Here is a 13863-nt window from a genome sequence, read left to right on the forward strand (position 1 = left end):
CTGCAGTTTCTTCTCTTATTTCCCCTAAAAATATAGTTTATTCCTATTCTTTGGTTTTTGTTTTCTACTTTGAAAACAAACTTTCAATTCCAAGTGACAAGGCAAAGTCACTAGGTGAAGACACTTAAATTTGAGACTCTTTAGCTATAAAGAAGTTTAGAAGCAAGTTGAGGTTCAACTATTTAATTGCCATATATTACTTATTATCTTCTAGAAGTCTGCATTCTTACTTTTTCTTATGGCTTGATCCACTAAATTCACCAATGAGTCTGATATATTTTGCTTTCTTTTCTTATATACATATAAAATCAATCTTGCTATAGATTGCTGCTTCATGCCTTCTGCCATGTGAGGACACAGTGAGAAGATGGACAACTATGAACCAGGAAGTGAGCCCTCACCAGACACTAAGTCTGACAGTGCCTTGATCTTGAACTTTCTGGCCTCCAGAAATGTAAAAAAAAAAAATGTATGTTGTTTATAAGCACCTAGTCTGTAGTATTCTGTTATTGCAGCCCAAATAGACTAACACACTAGGTTTTTAACTGTTGATCTTGTATTCTTTTCCTCGTTCAGCTCTTTATAAATTGTGTTCCACTGGAGATAATATTCTGTAATATATTGATCATGTTCCCTATTGTATCTCTCCTTGCAAAAGTAATACAAGAGATAAACTTGCTAAAAATTATATAACTCGACATTGTCATAAATCCTATCCAACTCCTTCCCATGTAGGAACCCCACCACCACCACCCCACCACAAACACACACACACACACACACACACACGAAGAACACTCAGTAACATCTTAACAGGAATGTTAGTGTTGTAAGAATACAGTTGGAGGAAGTCACATTGACCATGGTCAGAACACTACGAATTATAGTAGTTGTAGTACCCATCGTTTTCTGGAGTGCTGACCTGCCTGCCAGTCCTTGATTCAAAAGTCATACTTCTATTATATACATCTGGTCAACTCATTCTGGTATATTACTCAAAATCAAAGCCTGCTTCTTTGTTAGTAAAAATGAGTATAATAAAAACCTTATGTGGTTGTTTTGAAAATTAAATGGAAGAATACATATAAAAAGCCTGACATAGAGTAATAAACCCTATTGGTAATTGTTGTTATTGCTACAACTATCATTATTGCCACAACTATCATTATTGCCATCTGCTACTGGCCTCTGACACAGTGCCATGCTGATGTAGGTACTGCTGCCCTCTGCTGGAACTGTTTCAGCCTGTTTTGCCTCCTAAGACAAATGAAGGTCATTGATCTTTTCACAAAACCTCCCAAGTTCTTGTCAGCCCTTCACCCAGTACTGACCTTCTTAGCGTTTGATGCACTGACCTTGCAAATGCTAAGAGGTAGATAATTAGCCATGCTCTTAACTCATACAGATCGTCATACCAGTCACTTTAATGAGGGGTGATAAAATTTGTAATTTTTATGAGGCTTACCCTGCAGATCTAAACTATAAAATATGCCATGGAAAGATAGTGGATAGCTGGGGGAAGTGCTACCTGAGGTTTAAAATATGACCCTAACAAATTCATCTCAATTCCACCAACCAGGCTTCAGAATTAAAGATAATGGGAACCTGCAACAACAAAAGCATCCACAGCAAGATGTCTCTTCTTCCTATCTCTTTATTTTTATTTGTGGTTTAAGACATTTCTAAAAGTAGTTTCACATAAGCATTTACAAATGCCATTTAGATATATCACTTCACATTGGGCCAAACAGTGCATATTTAATGAGTTATTTGCTGAAGCCATTCTCTCCCATTAATAATGGACAGATGGACCACTAGCTCAAATCAGTTTTAATGAATGTGGCCTAAGGCATAGGCCTAAAATATCCAGATTCCTGTATTTACATTTTTCTGATATTTTCACCCTTGACATCATAGAACTTTTTCTTTTTCCTTTTTCTCCCAAAGTAGATTTTTTTCACCTGTCTGCTCACAATTAAATTGTAAACACTCACCAGCTTAATCTGTCCTATTTCCTCTCTTCATATCACCTGAGGATTTAAACATGCCTTATTGATTCTCAATCATGCAAATCTTTCCTATAAACAAATCTATTCATTCAGCTCTGATCAGCAGCTATTAGTAAGCAACACGCATTGGTAAGGTAAACTAAACACTGCAGATGAGTTAGGAAAAAAATCACTGATGTGCTTATCCAAATTCTGTGTGGCATGTGAAAATGATTTTTCCTTTTTTTCCATGATGACAGCTGTGTAAGTGCCTAAGGTTCTAAGGAAAGTTTAAGATGCTGGTGACTTAAAACACGATGACTTGGAGCCCAGTAATGGAAGATTTTTATGATTTCAGATTCCTTTTGAGTTGACAAAACAAAACAAATATTTATATTTAAGTTGATTTTTCAACTATAAATTGATTCTGAAGCAAAGTTCTGTTTTTTGTGGGCTAACACAAAGGAACTCAAGACAATTCCTGGAAGCCAAAATTACAACATACCTTAAAGATCACCCAACCAATCCAATTACCCACTGTCTGGCAAAGGGACTGTCTTTCCAGAAGAAACCCACTCCTCCTCTTTCTCTTGCATTGAGTTTTAATTCCTGGGTCCTGATGACATCAGAAAAGGATTCTCAGCTACGTCCACCCACTGGAAACACCTGGGTCTTCCTCAGGTTAATTCAACCAGAATGTTGTCGAGTTTTTGTTGTTCAAAGTCAGTACCTCAAATTGGAAGCATCAGTATCATCTGAGAGCTTATTAGCAATTCAGAATCTCAAGCCCCTCTCCAGACTTACTGAACCAGAATCTGCATTTTAACAGGATTTCCAGGCGATCTGTAGGCACATTTAAAAAATACAGATGCTTGGGTTTCATCCTCAGAGATTCCCATTTAATTATTCTGAGATGAGGCCTAGGCAGTGGTTAATCATCATCATTACCTGGGGAGGTGTTAAATGCAAATTTTATGTGAAGGAATGCACATGTTAATTACTCAGTTTAGCTATTTTATAATGTATACATGTTTCAAAATGTCATGTTGCATACAATAAACATATGCAATAAAAGAAAAATATATAAATCATTGGATCTCACACCAGCTGAATCAGAAACTCTGGATGTGGGGCCCAGGAATCTGTGTTTTAACAAGCAATACAGGTGATTCTTAGGATGCCAGAGTTTGAAAACTCTTGCTCAGGGGAATACGTCAAATTTATCAATATATTCACAATGTATTTCTGACAGTTTTGGGTCAGGGATGGGCTTATAACGCAGACCTCCGCCATCGTAACTATCAGGGATAGATATGAAACTGAATGTGGTAAATTTATTGAAACAAACATTTCTTTTGTCTAAATATGAACCAAGATGCATGTAACTCAAGAGCAATGCCAACCTGCCGTCAACATGAGGAAAGCCAGCCTGAGAAATGAAACTATACCTCTGGTGTCAAGGATAGATAACCCTCTGGGTCTTAACTATTCCTGAAGCTTGCCCTATCTCCTGACTTCCATTTACATAAACTAATGAATTCCCTTGTAAGTTAAGCTGGTTTGAGTAGGCTTGGAACAGAAAATACTGGTGTTAAAGAATTTCACATATCCAGTGGAAAAACTGGGAGAGAATAATGCCTCTGATGAGAGGTTGCATAGCATGTTTTAAAACCTTCAGTAATTAGAAATTCACCTATTTCAATGACAATCCATTCCAATGTAGAAGATGATTATGAAAAATTGCTTATATCAAGCTGAACCCTGAAAAAGTTTTATTTTGTAATCACGCAAAATATTTCCTCCACTGCACGAATATTATCTTCTTTAAATACATATCCAGATTTTTCATTATAAAATGATTTTTTGCCTTCACCATCCTAATTGCTTGACCCTGAGTAACAGGCACTTTATCAATTTATCTTAATTAGTGTCTTGCAAATAAATGATGTATTAAAAGTAGAGAACAGACCATGCAGAGAACAGACCAAACATTCTCTTTCTCGGAATATTAAATTGAAGTGGGCATAATAGAAGTCCCCCCTCCATGTTGCTGTCAACAAATGTTTGTGAAACAGTGATTCTCAAATAGGTAAGTAGAGAGGTTACCAAAATCTCAAATTTTATCCTGCCCCCTCCAAATTGCATACAGCTCTCCCGCCTCTCATGATTACTATTTTTTATAGAAAATCAAGGAAGTTTCCCTCTGTCTTATAACTGCATCTGACACTATCACTCTTTTGGATAAATTGTTTCATTGACTATTCTCTTTTTGGTTATTTGCAACTTCATAGCAAATAACCAATACAAATGTCTCTACTTATTTTTAGCTATTCTACTTCCCTAAGGCTTAGGTTTTGCATTTATAATGTGTGAATAAGACCACCTATATCTTAGGGATAGTGCAAGGATTGAAATTGATGATTTTCAGTGTCTGTCATCTGTTCAGTGCTCAATAAATCTTGGCCTAAAAATAATGACATGCAAGGCTTTCATGAACTGACTTTTATGTACTTTAGCTATCTCATGAGCCTTCCTTCAGCTTTTGTATCATGAACTCCAACCATTCTCAATAGGTATCATTTCTATAACTTGCAGATTTGATTTCCAATGACTTAGTTTAGAGCCAAATAGAACACTGGCCTTTTCACATATAATTCTATGCTACAATATCTCTCTATTATGCATTTGGGCTCTAGTTTCTGTGAACCAAAAGATAATACAATTATCAAAATTTCACCTCACCAGACCAAGTCCAGGATTTCAGTATTTTCTAATGTTTTTAATTTTAACTCTCTCATTTAATATATTAATGATGTGTTTTTCCACCATCAATATTTAACCCCTAAGTAGAAGATTAATGGAATAAAGCAGGAGTGTCCAATCTTTTGCCTTTCCTGGGTCATATTGGAAGAAGAATTGTCTTGGGCCACACATAAAATACATGAACACTAATGATAGCTGATGAGCTAGAAAAAAAATGCAAAAAAAAAATCATGATGTTTTAAGAAAGTTCACAAAGTTGTGTTGGGCTGCATGAAAAGCCATGCTGGGCTACACGTGGCCCTTCAGCTGCAGGTCAGACAAGCTTGAAACAAAGTTTCTGATATTAAGAAGCTTATATTCCAAGTAAAAAAGACAATCCCATTCAAGAATAATGGCAAAATAACATATTAGCAAGTTAGAACATATACATGATAAGAAAATTATATGACAATGGTTAGATATGTACTAAACAGAAATCTAGGTAAAGAAATTTTCAGAGTAGGAAAATCTTGAACAGTAACTTGGAGGAAACTAGTTTTGAGACAGAACTTAAAGTAACCACTGAATATAAACTCATAAAAGGGAGCTGAGAAGAGGAAAGTTTTGCATGGAAGTGCATGAGTAAATGGTCAGAAGTAGGGATAAGCAAGGTTTATATGACAGAAGGAAAGGTGATACCAGCTTTCCAAGCTTTATTTCCCTAAGGTAAGTAAATATTTTCATTTAGGTACTCTACTTATGTTTATCTAAAATCATCAGTGAGTTTGAATACATACCACAAATTTACAGGTAAACCTTCAGCTTATGTTTACCATTTTAGAGATGTCTGGCCTGAATAATTATAGGATTGGTCCACACTAGGAATTTGCATTCCAAAGAAAAATACTGCCAATGTGGAAAAATATTTTATCCAAATCTTTGGAGGTGGAGAAAGGAGAGTATTAAAAGTAATGATTTAAAAAGACACTTACATGTTTTGCTCTTTGGATTAATCTTCTCTGTATTGTATGAATAACCACAATATGCAATGTACCATCTGGAAAACCAAACATTGGAAACCTGGAGGGCTAGTGTTTTATAAATCTCCTGATTCCAATATTCTCTGGTCTCTAAAGTATTATAAAATAGATATAGAACCAGTGGACTGCCTTTTGTTTTCCCTCTAACTCATGAACTCGTTTCTGTTATGAAACTTGGGCTGTACCTGCAATTCTCCAAAACATCCATATTGAAATCTTTTAAGGAATTACTTTAACATGGTGTAAAAAGGATAAAAGATCCTTTGATATTCAATATTTTTCTTATGAAAAAAGATGTCCTGTGCAAAGTTCGACTAACTGGAAGTTTATAATGTATTAAGAATCCTAAAACTCATGACACTTATCAAAATTATATGGCAGTATTAGATAAGAGAAAATAAATTTATTTTCCAATCACTGTAATTAAGAAAATCATTAGGGAAAATGTGGAATTTAAACAAGGACTGGGTAGAAAAAATATTTGGTATGGTTAGAATTGGGTAGGACTTGCCAGGAAGTGAAAATTGCAGGACTAAAAAGACATATTGTTACCTACAAAGATTTTTCATAGATTCCTAGCAAAATAAATTTATGTTAAGTTTGGTAGTCTCCCAGACAACAGCTGGTCAGAATTGCCAACTATAGACTTGTTATATTAGGATTTTGGATTTAGAGCATGTGATGGTTAATGTTATGTATCAACTTGCCTGGGCTAAGGAATGCCCAGATAGCTGTACCTGGTAAAATATTATTTCTAGATGTATCTGTGAGGATATTTCCTGGAGATACTAGTATTTGAATCAGTAGGCTGAGAAGGTCCAGCCTCATCAGTGTGAGTGGGCATCATCCAATCTATCGAGAGCCCAAATAAAACAAAGGGAGAAAAGGTGACTTCCACTTCCTCCTTCTCTCTGTCTCTCTCTATCTCTCCCTCTCTCTCTCTCTTTTTGAGCTAGATCATCTATTTTCTCCCATCCTTAGACATCAGAACTCTTATTCTTGTGGCTTTGGCCTGCGGGACTTACACCACTGCCACTCACCCCTTGTTTTCATAACTTTGGAATAAGAATGGTAGTTATAGTATTGGCTTTTCTGGTCCTCAGGCCTTCAGACTTGGACTGAATGACACCACTGTCTTTGCTAGTTCCTCAGTTTGCATAATAGCATAGTATCTCTCAATAGATAGATAGATAGATAGATAGATAGATAGATAGATAGATACAGATAGATAAAGACAGATAGATAGATAGATAGGTATTGGAGGTATCTATCTATATACATAGAGAGAAGGAGAAAGAGAGAAGGAGAGAGAGAGAGAAGAGAGAGAGAGAGAGAGAGAGAGCAAGAGAGAGAGCAAGAGAGAGCCCTAACAAATACAGAGGGTAAGTTTTCTTTGGCAGCACATTTTGATTGTTTGTATTTATTTATTTGCTTTTGGTTATATTCAAGAACTTTAATTTTTTTTCATCTTGAGTTCCAAATGGAGGCATCTCTTTTTTCCCCCCAAGCTTTACTAAGGTATAATTGACAAATAAAAATTGTATTATTTATTGTGTACAATGTGATATTTTGATATGTATAAACATTGTGATTACCACCATCAAGCTAATTAACATATCTGCCCCCTCACATAGCTATCATTTTGTTTTTTGTGGTAGGTATATTTAAGATCTACTTTCCTAACAAATATCATGAATACACTACTTTACTATTTGCTATTGTCACCATGTTGTACTTCAGGTCTCCAGAACTTACTCCTCTTAAAGCTGAAAGCTTGTACTTTTGACTAACATCTTTCCATTTCTTATGGTCCTCAATCCCTGGTAACATTTTTCTTTCTCTGTGTCTCTGAGAGTACATTCCACATGTAAGTGAGACTATTAAGTAATTATCTTTCTGCCTCTGGGTTATTTCACTTAGCATGATGTGTTCCAGACTCTTCCATGTTGTCACAAATGTCAGGTTTCCTTATTTTTAAAAAATGAATAATATTCCAGTGTGTATGGCTATCACATTTTAAAAATCCATTTAACAATGAACAACTACTTAAGTTATTTTCATATCTTGGCTATTGTGGATAATGCTGCAATAAACATAGGAATAAGGATAACTTTTCCGAATAGTGATCTCACTTTCTTTGAAAATATACCCAGAAGTAGGATTGCTGAATCATGCAATAGTTCTATTTTTATTTTTTTTTGAGGAACAAACATACTGTTTTCCATAATTGCTGTATTAATTGTTATTTCCACAAACAATGTACACAGATCCCCTTTTCTTCAAATCCTCCTAACACTTTTCTCTTGTCCTTTTGATATAGCCATCCTAAGAAGTGAGAGAGATCTCATTATGGTCTTGATTTGTATTTTCCTGATGACTAATGCTGTTGAGCACTTTTTCATGTACCTGTTGGCCATTTTCCAACAGACACTTATTTTAGAATAGCAGGAATTTGTAGTTTTCTTTCTTGCCCTCATAAACTCTCTATACCAATAATACTATAAAATCAGATTAAGTACAGATATCTGCAGAGAAAACAAATTAACAAAGAAATTATCATTTACAATAAAATAGTAAAATCTTTACTAAAGAATAGCTAAGAACAAGAATAGAGATTACTAAATATTAAAATTCCAATAACACATGACATAGATTTCATTCAACTTCCTCAGGTGCTACAAAACCATTTTAGGTTAAGATGTATAAAACTGACTATGTACCCCTAATATAGAAAAAAATGTTGATATAGAAACTCACACTTCCCAATGCAGACTTTTTCTTCCTGAATTAAACTTGGACGGATCTATTGCCAAAACTGTCAAATAAGTTTTTCAAATAATTATATTAATATTAGTTAATGAATTCATAAATACACAATGATCATAAGGAACTAAATTGGTAACTGATCTCTAGGCACAGAAGGGCTGACAGTAGGTCAGTCTTATAGGAATCTGGTTTTGTATGAGTGGAAACCTTCTCTTTTTGCAACATTCAGGTACCCAGATTGAAGCCAGAATCTAACTTTAGGATGTTAACAGAACATTGTTGTTATATTTTTTAAAGATTAAATAATGTTTTCTATAGTTTTCCTTTGTTGTTCTTTATTCTTACTTCAAAGTATTTGCTCTTTGTAATGAACAATTATGTATTTTTCTCTACGTAACTGTAATACTGTGACTTCTCCCTCTTCAATTCCAACTTGTTGATATAATAATTGTTTAATATTCTACCTATCCATTCATAATAGTTTTCTATATACATATAAATGCATGTGTTTTTCCTTTATTATTTTCTTTTTTTGGTAAGATTGACTTATACGTTTACTTCATTATGGCGAGTAATCACGGGGTTTACTATCCAAGAAGGATAGTAAATGGTTGTTTAAATTTACACTCACATCAGTAGTCTATGAGAATGCAGCTATTCCTAAGGTTTTTTTTTTTTTTAGCACCAACTGAAAATAATCCTTTCCATTTTGTGAATAAAAAAAAGGTATATTATTGTTTTAATTTGCAATTATCTATCTACTAGTGAAGTTGGATGTCTTTTCATGGGGTTGTTTGATGTTTGCATTTAATTTCTTGTGAATTTCCTACTCAAATTTATTGTCCATTTTCCTTCTGTTGTTCTTTTTAAAAACAATTTATAGATCTTTTTATATTAAAGAAATTAACATTTTGCCCATTTTTTATGATGTCAATATTTTCTTCTGTCTTTTTTTTCCTTTTGACTATTTTTGATAATTTTTTTTTTTTTTTTTTGAGACAGAGTCTCGCTCTGTCGCCCAGGCTGGAGTGCAGTGGCACAATCTCGCCTCTTCCCGAGTTCACGCCATTCTCCTGCCTCAGCCTCCCGAGTAGCTGGGACTACAGGGGCCCGCCACCACACTCGGCTAATTTTTTTTTTTTTTTTTGTATTTTTAGTATAGACAGGGTTTCACCATGTTAGCAAGGATGGTCTCGATCTCCTGACCTCGTGATCTGCCTGCCTCAGCCTCCCAAAGTGCTGGGATTACAAGCATGAGCCCAAATTTAGCCATATAAAAATTTTAAGTACAATGTCATCTAATCCGTCGGGGTTGTTTGTTTTACTTATTACTTTATGGCTTCTTGGCTTTTTTGCTCCTCTCCACAAAATTATACAAATATTTTCTTCAAAAGTTTTGTCTTTTATATATTATATTTAAAGCTATAACTCATCTAGTGTGTGTGTGTGTGTGTGTGTGTTGCATGTGATATGAGATGAGGTATACTTTTATATTCTTCTAATGGAATAGTTATATCAACAAGGATCCTGGTATGAAAAATATCAAACAGGGTAAAAGTAGACAACTTAATAAAAGGATAATTTATAAGGGAGAGGGCAAGGTTGAGGGAAGCCAAGAAACAGTGAAGTATCCTTCTCCTTCATTAGACTTGGAGAGGTAAGAGGAGGAGAGATGTGTTATCAGGACCTTGCAGGAGAAGGCCATTAAATGAATTTATTGCCCCAGGAGAGCAATGAAACAAACTCACAGTCCAACAGAGAGGTACATGGAGGAATATATACACAACATCACTCTCCTTTTACTCTCTAAGTCCATCTCTTTGTTGTCTGTCTTAGGCTGAATTCAATAAGAAACCAGATAACAAGGGGACTGATCAAGGTAGTCCAGACCTTTGGTCTCAGTGAATGGTGAGGGTTAGAGACAGGATCCAATATGGCAGGCATTAGTTACAGGCAGCTACTGAGTATTTGAAATGTGGCCAGTCTGGAGATGTTCTGTATGTATGAAATAAGTACTGGATTTCAAAGAATTAGTAGGAAAAACAAAGAAAATGAATATGCAATACTCATTTATAATTGTTTATATTCATTGCACTGAAATGGTAATATATTACATTTTTTTTTTTTTTTTAGATGGAGTCTCACTCTGTTGCCAGGCTGGAGTGCAGTGGCATGATCTTGGCTCACTGCAGCCTCTTCCTCCAGGGTTCAAGCGATTATCCTGCCTCAGCCTCCCGAGTAGCTGGGTCTACAGGTGCCCGCCACCACGCCCAGCTAATTTTTGTATTTTTTTTTGGTAGAGACGGGGTTTCACCATGATGGCCAGATGGTCTGGATCTCTTGACGTCATGATCCGCCGGCCTCGGCCTCCCAAAGGGCTGGGATTACAGGCATGAGCCACCATGCCCGGCCTCTTTTTACTTTTTAATTGTGGCTACCAGTTTGAAATTACATATGTGACTTATAGCAGCAATATAGAGGGATAAATGGAAAGTATCTAGTTATCCTAGATTAAATAATCGATCCCTTTTCCACTAAATTTAATGGCCATCTTTTACATATATTAAATTACTTTATTAAATAAAAATGTTTCCTCAACTTTCTGTTTTCTTCTGCTTATCCACTTCCCTACCCTTATTCTAATCACACACCATTAACATGAAAGGAACTTTCTAATGTGAGGTAGATACAAATGCTTCATCACTATTGACCACATTTTTGTTCCTTTTCTTAATTATTTCCATATATTTATTCTTCTATATGAAATTACATGTGGGCCTACATTTTCTTTTCTTTCCAAAAAATGTCAGCTGGTGATATGATTCAAAGTATATTTTTAAAAGTATAATTAAATAATCTGATGCTTAATATATTTGGTAGGAAACAACGTTTTCATGTTAATTGATATCATGTAGTAAAATGATCTGTTACTCTACTTATCAAGATCTTATTTTATGCTCTTCTATAACTTTTTTAGATTTTATATTAGGTGCCATATATATATGTATATCTATCTATCTTATTAAATTTATTTTTAAGTATGTTATATTTTTGTGGTCATTATTATAAATACTCTTTTTCATTTTCTTTCTTGACATTACTTTTGAATAAAGAAAACTTTTGGAATTTCTAGATTTATAATCAAACATCTAATTAACTTATTAATTCCTGTATATTGGATTCACTTGGATTTTTCTAAAATACAAGCATGTAATCAATTCTTCAAAGTTAATTGTATTTTTTTCATGTTATGAAATATTTTGAATTCTATTAATTGGATAAACATTTGTTAAAGTACTGATTAATAGTGGCGATATCAATCATACCTGTTTGGATCCAGATTTCAGTGAAAATGACTTCAACATTTAGCTTTTTAAGATGATGCTTGCTATTAGTTTGGGGTTGATAAATAGGATCATATATAGGTAGTTTCGTACTATTTGTATTTTACTTTCATTGAATTTTACTTAGATTGCATTTTTGTTCTTTTACATTAATATATGTCTCATTTAATATTTTGTGGATGTTACTTTTTACTTTAAAGACAGTGTTCACATTTTGATAGATTAACACTGAATATTTTTGGCACTCCTAGAATAACTCCAACTTGCTGAGAAGTATCTTATTCTGACATATGATTTATTGATATTTCATCTTGGATTTTCACACCTATATTTATAAATGAGTTTTGTTTGTGGTGTTTGTACTATCTATTTTAGGTTTGGTTAAGAAAATGTATGCTAACCCATAAAATTAATTGGACTTTTCTTTGGTATGGACCTATAAGAATTATTAATCAGCTTTAACTAAATTTTTATGTAACTCCTGAGGAACTGACAAACTCATCTGAGTTTTGCACTTTTTTTTTGAGACAGAATTTCACTCTTGTCACCCAGGTTGGAGTGCAATTGCGTGATCTCGGCTCACTGCAACCTCCAGCTCCCAAGTTCAAGCAATTCTTCTGCCTCAGCCTCCCCAGTAGCTGGGATTACAGGCACCCGCCACCACGGCGGGCTAATTTTTGTATTTAATGAGGCATGAGAATTGCCTGAACCCAGGAGGCAGAGTTTGCATTGAGTCAAGATCCCGCCATTGCACTCCAGCCTGGGTAACAGAGTGAGAGTCTGTCTCAAAATAAATAAATAAAATTTAGTTACATTTATTTAACAAATTTCGAAAACTTTCCTTTGATTATTTTTCTGTTCAGGCTTTATAACTTTCTCAAAGTATTATTTATATTTTGTTACAAAACTATCTATTTTTCATAGTTTCAATATATTGTCAAAGAGTTCTACACAATGGTATTTTCTAACTTTCTATAATTTTTACAGAAATCAGGTTAATACTTTTCATTCTTAATTTTGGATGTATTTATTTCTTTTCTTTAATCAAACCAACCAATGTTTTGAAAAGTAGCTATTTATTGGATTAGATGTAATTTCTCCACTTTCTTATTTCATTGATTTCTATTTTTATCTTTATTAAAACATTCCTCTCAATATTTTGGTTCATTTTTAGTTTTACTTTACTAGGTTCTTGAAATAAATAATTTATTCAGAAGTTTATTTTTTAAATTTAAAAATATTTAGAGGTACAAATGTTTCTCTGAGTACAGCTTTAGCTTAAACTCATATTTTGCTATGATTTATTACTTTGATTCACATCTAGATAATTTATAATTCTAGGTATAACATCACTTGAATTAGGAAATATTTATAATATTGTTTCTTACCTTTGAAGGGGTATAATTTTGTTTTCTTATGTTTGTTTCTTTGTTGTTATGTAATCTGATTTGACTATGATAAAAGAATTCATCCTATAAAGTACCAAATATTTGGAAGTTTAGATTTTCTGTTACTAATTATATTAGTGGGCTTTTCAGTGAATATTTCATCAATTTAAGAAAAGAATATGTATACATGTGATGATCTCTGTGAAAATACTTGACTGTATTTCACATTTTGACTTTTGACTACTGGATGTATCAAATTCTGTAAAATATCTTCCTTTTTGTATTTCCCTGCTTTGAGGTTTGGTACAAGAAGGTAATGACTAGTCTATTACTATAGGTTGTATACATTGGAAAAGAAAGCTATTCCTTTATTATTAAATAATGGAGTTAGCATTGAATGAAACATTATTATTAATAAAGCCAGTTTCTATTTTCGCATTTACATAATGTATTACCATATTTATAGTAAATACAAAATATATATTAGAAATGAATGCGTGCATATACATTTCCTTTATTTTAAACACACGTTTAATTAAAACATAACATTCTTAAGGGGTAAAAATAAAATCATAGTTAGCTAAACTATGATGAA

At 33.7% G+C, this 13863-nt stretch overlaps 1 long non-coding RNA gene across 1 annotated transcript in view; it reads left to right on the top strand.

Moving 5' to 3' along the window:
* LOC107966939 (uncharacterized) overlaps positions 1 to 484 on the top strand; it is a 48533-nt gene extending 48049 nt beyond the window's left edge. The window contains exon 5 of the long non-coding RNA XR_001706997.3: positions 324 to 484. This is a non-coding gene — a long non-coding RNA (uncharacterized LOC107966939). The remainder of the gene's footprint in view (positions 1 to 323) is intronic.
* Positions 485 to 13863: the final 13379 nt, after the last annotated feature.

The sequence above is a fragment of the Pan troglodytes genome, chromosome 8 (assembly GCF_028858775.2).
Source record: "Pan troglodytes isolate AG18354 chromosome 8, NHGRI_mPanTro3-v2.0_pri, whole genome shotgun sequence".
Taxonomy (NCBI): Eukaryota; Metazoa; Chordata; class Mammalia; order Primates; family Hominidae; genus Pan; species Pan troglodytes.